Here is a 7,255-nt window from a genome sequence, read left to right on the forward strand (position 1 = left end):
GTTGACACACAATGTTACCATTAGTTTCAGGTGTACAACACAGTGATTCCACAAGCCTGCTAACACCTGCTCACCACGTGTAGCTCCCATCGGTCGCCTACAACACCGTCACAGTACCATTGACTACGTTCCCCATGCCGCACCTTTTATCCTGGTGCCCCGCTCATTCCATCACCAGAGCCAGTGTCTCCCACTCCCCTTCACCCATTTGGCCCATCCCCCCACCTCCTGCAACCATCAGTTTGTGCTCTATTTATGGATCTGTTTCTGCTTTTTATTTGTTTATTCACTCGTTTTTTAGATTCCCTGTGTAAGTGAAATCATACACTATTTGTCTTTGTCTACATGCCAACCTTTTTGATGGAAGGAGTGGAAAACCAAACATTCTAAAGCTACCACGGAAAAATTAATATACAAGGACTCTTACTAAAAATTCCCTAAGGGGTACCTGGGTGGTTCAATGGGTTGAGCGTCTGATCCTGAATTTGGCTCAGGTCATGATTTCAAGGTCCTGAGATCAAGCCCCGAGTCGGGCTCCACGTGGAGTCTGTTTCCTTCTCTCTCTCTCTCTCTCTGTGCCCCCCCTCAAATAAATAATAAATAAATAAAATCTTTTTTTAAAAATCTTAAGAAAAAAGTAGTGAAGGACTATTAGCCATATCATATGTTAAAAATATTTTTAAACTATTATTAAAATAGTAACCCTGATACATGAGCTAATCAGTGGAATGGAAGAGGGAGCCCAAAAGTGTGTGATAAGGGAGCCCAGTCTGTGATAAAAGTGTAGTATATTATGAAATTGTGGGAAACATAATGGTCTTGCAACAACTGAGCATTCATCTGGACCCAAGGCTTATTCCTTACATCAGAATATTTCAGGTGAGTCAAATGTGTAATGATAGAAAATGAAAAAAAAAAATTATAAGAAAAAAGGCAGAACAATGTTACTCATCTAGGCATAGTGAGGATCTTTCTGATGTAACACAAAACCCAGAAGCTATGAATGAAAGGATCTATAAATCCAACTTAAGAAAAATGTTACGTCTGCAAACAAAAAGGTAAATGGCAGACTGACGAATGTTTGCAACACAGCCAAGGAATTGATTCTCTTTAACAAAAAGCTCCTGAAATATCAAGAAGCAAAACAACAACCCAAAAGAAAATGAATATACAGAAAAGGAAATTGGCATTTAAATGGCATTTAAAAAAAAGAAATGCAACTTAACCCATGTACTGCGATACCATTTTCCACCTCTATTAGCAAAGATCAAAGAATGGTATTCAAAGTATTTAACACCCTGGTGCCCTGGTCAATCAGAACAGATTCTGAAGACTCCTTCTTCTGCCTGTTGTCAATCCTTCAGTTGGTGGATTGTGGGAGGGGTGTTGGAACTGGAGCGGAGATATCCCAGTGGAGCACTGGGGGGGGCTTGGGGCAGCAGCTTGTTGCTGGTGGGTATGGGAGTATGCTGATATTTACCAGTACAATCCCAGTGCAGTGTAGCTACCTATCACACCTGGTGGAGGAGAGTACCTGTCTTGCATTGTTGAGAAACAGCCTCGAAAAGGAAAACAGTATTATTTGCCCAAATTGTAAATGGGTCCTTTGAGTGAAAGGTCCCATGATAAGAAAATACATCACAGCCTTATTTGAAAAGACAAAGTTGTACGTAACACATCTATCAATAGGAAACTGGTTAAATAAATTATAGCACATTCATACACCGGAAAGTCTGGAGTTATGAAAAGAATGAGCCAGTCTGTGTGTACTCATCAAGACAGATTATTGGAGAAGGAGTGGGGAGCAAGACTCTTGATCTCAGGGTTCTAAGTTCGAGCCCCACGTTGGGTGTAGAGATTACTTAAATTATTTAAAAAACAGGGCGCCTGGGTGGCTCAGTTGGTTAAGCGACTGCCTTCAGCTCAGGTCATGATCCCAGGGTCCTGGGATCGAGTCCCGCATCAGGCTCCCTGCTCTGCGTGGAGCCTGCTTCTCCCTCTCCCACTCCCCCTGCTTGTGTTCCCTCTCTCGCTGTGTCTCTCTGTCAAATAAATAAAATCTTAAAAAATATATATATATTTAAAAAACAATATATATATTTTGTTTTCATTTTGTTTTAAGATGAGATTAAGTTAGGGAATATCTAAGGGTTCTCTTAAGCTCTAAGTCTGCAAAAGGGTAACCAAAACTGAACTGAGAAGATCCCCAAACCTGCTCTATCTTGAGTCTTCCTCTTCCTGGTTCATGGCCTCTCCATTCTTCCGGGTGTTCAAAACAGAAACCTTGGAGTCATCATCATCTTTCCCTCATGGCCCACATTCACCCTTGTCCACCACCGCCCCCCACTTCCAGATCCCATAGTTTTGGGGGTTTTTTATTTTTTAATTAAACTCTAGTCTACTTTCAATTCAGGAACCAGAATAATCCTGTTGAAGCATCAGTCGAACTATGTCCTGCCTCTCGCTCAGAATTCTGCGGTGACTCCCCACTTCGCTTAAAAAGATGAAGTCCTTCGAATGCACAGCTTGACATGCATGACCTGCCTGTGCCACCCCTCTGTCACTACTCTCCCACTCAACCCCTGGCCACTTCAGCCTAAGGAACAGGCAGGCATCTTCCCCCCAGTATTCCCCATGACTTACTCCCCCCCCCCACTTCCTTATTGTTCAAATGTCATGTTCTCCAGGAAGCCACCTTGTTTTAAATTTCATTGCATTCTCCCTCTTCCCCAGCCCACTCCAATCTTCCTTAACCTGCTCTATTTGTCCTATTAAACAGGTTCTAAATTCACTATAGTGTATTGATTATATTTATTGCCCATCTCCCCCCACTGAAAGATAAACTTCACAAGGACGGATTACTGTGATGTAGCCCGGTGCCTAGAACAGTGCCTGGCACATAGATGACAATGAATACCTGGTGAGGGAGTGGGCTTCTATGTTCTTCACTCAGGTCCTGTAGAGTCTACTTAACCATTATATGGAGAGAGCAGTAGCTAATAGTGGTATTACCAGTAGTAACAATCATAAAGACAGTCATTTATCTAATTCACTGCCAGCAATAATGTACTGTCAATACTTATAGTTATTTTTAAAGTTCACCCCCTGTAACAATAATAGCCGCAATCCCCGTCACCATGTATTAAATCCTTACACCAGGAATCAGATAATCCCACATTGAATATCTTTCAGATAAGGGAACTAGAGCCAAGAGTTAAACTTAATGCCCATGGCCAAGGCTGATAAATCTTTTCAGATTCCCTTTCTTCTGTGTTCCTCAACCTTGTAAGTGCTCTTGGCAAGCTGTAGTCTTTTCTCGAGACTCTGTGGGAATGCCGTTTGTTGCCCGAACCACACAGAAATGCAGGATGGGTCAGTCTCTGAGTTTTCTGGTACTTCCAGTCTCAAATCATGGGTCATGATCGCTGTGTTTCTCTCCTGGAGCCAGCACTTCTCCCCACCTCAGTCAGCTCGCAGATGCTGTCAGAGGAGCTTTATGTCCCTAAAGCAGAAAACTAGTCCACCGGGCCTGCAGTGCCTCCCCTCCTCAAACAGATGCTGGGAAGGATGTTTTTACTTAGGATCTCGAATCAACGGAATTTTAAACGGACCAATTGGAAGAACAGATGGATTCTGGATGAAGCTGTAATCCGGAGGTTGAAACTGATTTCCGTTGGCAGTTTCAACCCTATTTGTCAGGAAGGGAGAGTGGGAACTCTTCTGGGGGAGTGTTCTGTCCCAGAAAGAAAAGAATGTTTTCTGTTCTGACCACTGAATAAAGGGAGAATGAATCTAGGCAGAAATGACCTGGCTGAAGTTTAATAGATTTTAATATAAAAAGGCTAGCAGATTCCAGTGGAAGCGAATATAGTCAATTTGTATTTATTGACAGGGATTAAATAAACTAATCCGACAGGAGCCTTTGCAGGCAATTGTTTGGGAGCAAGATAGATCCATCTGCGTGCAAAGAATCGTGAATGAATGAGGATCCATGGCTCAGTGGGCAGGCGGAGCCTGGAGGAGACCACCAGTCCGGATAATCAGACATTCACATTTCCCACTGTTTTGTTCTATTGTATCCAAATGTGAGAAGCTGCTTTCCAGTCCCCCACATACAAAGCTCTTTATTGGACTTTACTGAGGCATGAACCCCACTGCTTTACCGAAGCTGCCAGCCTCAGAAGGAGTTTTGCTTGATGGCGTCTGGCAGCTTGGCTGTGCCCCCAAGTAGATTTATGAGCTGTGAAAGATGGTCAGATTCACACCCTAAGCATTCCTGATAGGATTAGAGGGTCGGAGACATGCCTGCATTTGCATACCGCCCCGATACAGGGCACAGCTTTGTGCCTTCCCAGCCCTTCTGGGTGGGGTGCGGAGAGGGGCGCAGGAGGTGACACCACGCTCCCCTCTTGCAGGTGGCAACACAAAGGGTCACCAGGAGACTCCAGATGATGTTATTTGGCATTTAACATCTTCGAATGGCAGCATCTCCCAATGAAAAGGACTGAACTGAAGTGGTAAATGCATCCCCTTTCAGGGCCAGCTACCCGTCCAGGACTCCCCATGGAGAGAAAGATCATCTCTTCTCTGGGGGTGGGATCGACTCTTCCAACCGCCCAGACGAGCCCTGAGGGTGGGCCTTAAAAACACCCATTTACATCATGCTAATTACCGATTGTTCTGATGGTAGCAGTAAAAGCATAGTGATTGTAGAAAATCTGGAAAAGGCTGAAAAATACAGCAAAGTGAAAATCACCCATTATCCCATTTCTTAGAAATAGCTAACCATTACCATTTTGGTTATATTTATTTACAGTCTGCTTTCTAGGCACATAGGCAAGTAATTGGTGGTTTTTGTTTTAACAAAGCCGGATCTTATTGTATAACAATCTTTTAATATTCTATCTGAAGCATTTTCCCATGTTCTTAAGTATCTCTTTAAGAGAAAAGCTTTTTTTTTTTAAGATTTTATTTATTTATTAGAGAGAGAGAGATCACAAGTAGTCAGACAGGCAGGCAGAGGGAGAGGGAGAAGCAGGCTCCCTGCTGAGCACGGAGCCCAATGCGGGGCTCAATCCCAGGACCCTGGGATCATGACCTGAGCCAAAGGCAGATGCTTAACGACTGAGCCACCCAGGCGTCCTGAGAAAAGCTTATTTTTAATGACTGCATAGTGTTCCATCATAAAGAATAAAATATCTCAGCTTAGGTTACATTAGCCCAAGTAATGTGTTTTACTTCAGGGGACAACGTGCATGAACAAGCGTGTGCCACACAAACAAGATGAAGTATTAAGACTCTCCCCCTGAGTTTAGCCTGACACTAAAAGGCTATAGGAAATTATATTAGGCTAAAGGATATTCTAAGTCTATAATAATTAATTAAAATATGGGCTATCGTTGCAAGAAGAGACTGAAAATTATTAAAACAGTAAAAAATATTTCAAATCAATGGGGGAAGAATGAATTCTATAATGGTTCTAATACAAGTGATTAGGGGAAAATTTAAATTAAATCCTTACTTCAGGGGCGCCTGGGTGGCTCAGTTGGTTGAGCATCTGCCTTCGGCTCAGGTCATGATGTCAGGTTCCTGGCTGGGATCGAGCCCCACACCGGGCTCCCTGCTCAGCAGAGAGCCTGCTTCTCCTTCTCCCAGCCGCTCCCCCTGCCTGTGCTCTCTCTCTCTGTCAAATGAATAAATAAAATCTTTAAAAATAAATAAATGCTTACTTCACATCATATTCTAAAATAAGTTCCAAGTGGGGCTCCTAGCTGGCTCAGTCCAAAAAGCATGTGACTCAGTCTTCAGGTTGTGAGTTCGAAGCCCACATTGGTGTAGAGGTTACTTAAAAAAATAAAATCTTACAGGGCGCCTGGGTGGCTCATCGGTTAAGCTTTTGGCTCAGATCATGATTAGGCTAAAGGATATATATAAAATATATATAAAAAATAAATAAACAAGGGGCCCCTGGGTGGTGCAGTTGGTTAAGCACCCAAATCTTGATTTCGGCTCAGATCATGATCTTGTAGTCATGGGATCAAGCCCCATGGCAGCTCTGCACTCAGCTCAGAGTCTGCTTGAGATCCTCTCCTTCCCACTCATTCTCTCTCTCTCTCAAATAAATAAATCTTTTTTAAAAATTAAATAAATGAAATCTTTAAAAATAAAATAAATATTCTCTACCGCTCGTCCCCCCCCCGCAAAGAAAATAAAATGAAATAAAATCTTGGGGTGCCTGGCTGGCTCAGTAGGTGGAGTGTGCAACTTGATCTCGGGGTTGTGAGTTTGAGCCCCACGTTGGGTGTAGAGATTACTTAAAAAGTAAAATCCAAATAAATACAAATAAAATAAAATCTTTTTAAAAAATAAATAAAAATAAATCCCAAGTAGATTAAAAGTCAAATATTCTTTTTAAAGATCTAATTTATTTATTTGACAAAGAGCACAAGCAAGGGGAGTGGCAGGGAGAGGGAGAAGCAGGCTCTCTGCTGAGCAGGAAGCCCGACAAGGGGCTCGATCCCAGCCAGGACCCTGGGATCATGACCTGAGCCGAAGGCAGATACTTAACCAACTGAGCCGCCCAGGATTCCCTCAAATGGCAAATTTTTTTTTAAAGAATAACACTCTGTAGTGAAGGTGCTAAAAATGGGTACACCCACACTGCAGGTGGGAGTGTAAATTGGTGGAACCCCCCTGGAGATCAATCTGTTATATATAACACCACACAGTAGATGATACTTGTTACTATTTCTTTTACTATCTAAAAACGGGGGCTGGGAAGTGCTATTTGAGGATTTCCAGATTGTACAGCAGTTAAAACATCTAACGCCATTCTATTTTGTAATACTGCTTTATGCATTTGTGGGTTAGCGAGTGGTTGGAGAGTATGAAAAGGTCAGATTGTGGCCTGGGAGATTCCAGGTGGTATTGACCACAGGCCAGAGAGTAACATTGCACTTTGTTACAGAGCAATCGTGAGATATTTGAGTCCTAGATCCTAAGACATAGTTATATAAGGAATGCCGATCTGTGCCCTGAATGGGGAGACCCACCGGGGCAGACCAATACAGGCAGAATCCCACATATCCAGCAAGCTGTTTGGTTTTGAAGTTCAGCATAACGCTGTGCCCATTGTAAGAAGGAATTATCAGTATAAATTAGGGGAAAAAAGAATGAGAAAGAGAGGTACAACCTTCATTGTCATTTGAAGAGAAGTCTGAGGTCTTCCACAGTTCAGAGGAGTAAGAAGGCATGT

The sequence above is a fragment of the Mirounga leonina genome, unplaced genomic scaffold (assembly GCF_011800145.1).
Source record: "Mirounga leonina isolate KUSES-001 unplaced genomic scaffold, KU_Mleo_1.0 Mir_114, whole genome shotgun sequence".
Lineage (NCBI taxonomy): Eukaryota > Metazoa > Chordata > Mammalia > Carnivora > Phocidae > Mirounga > Mirounga leonina.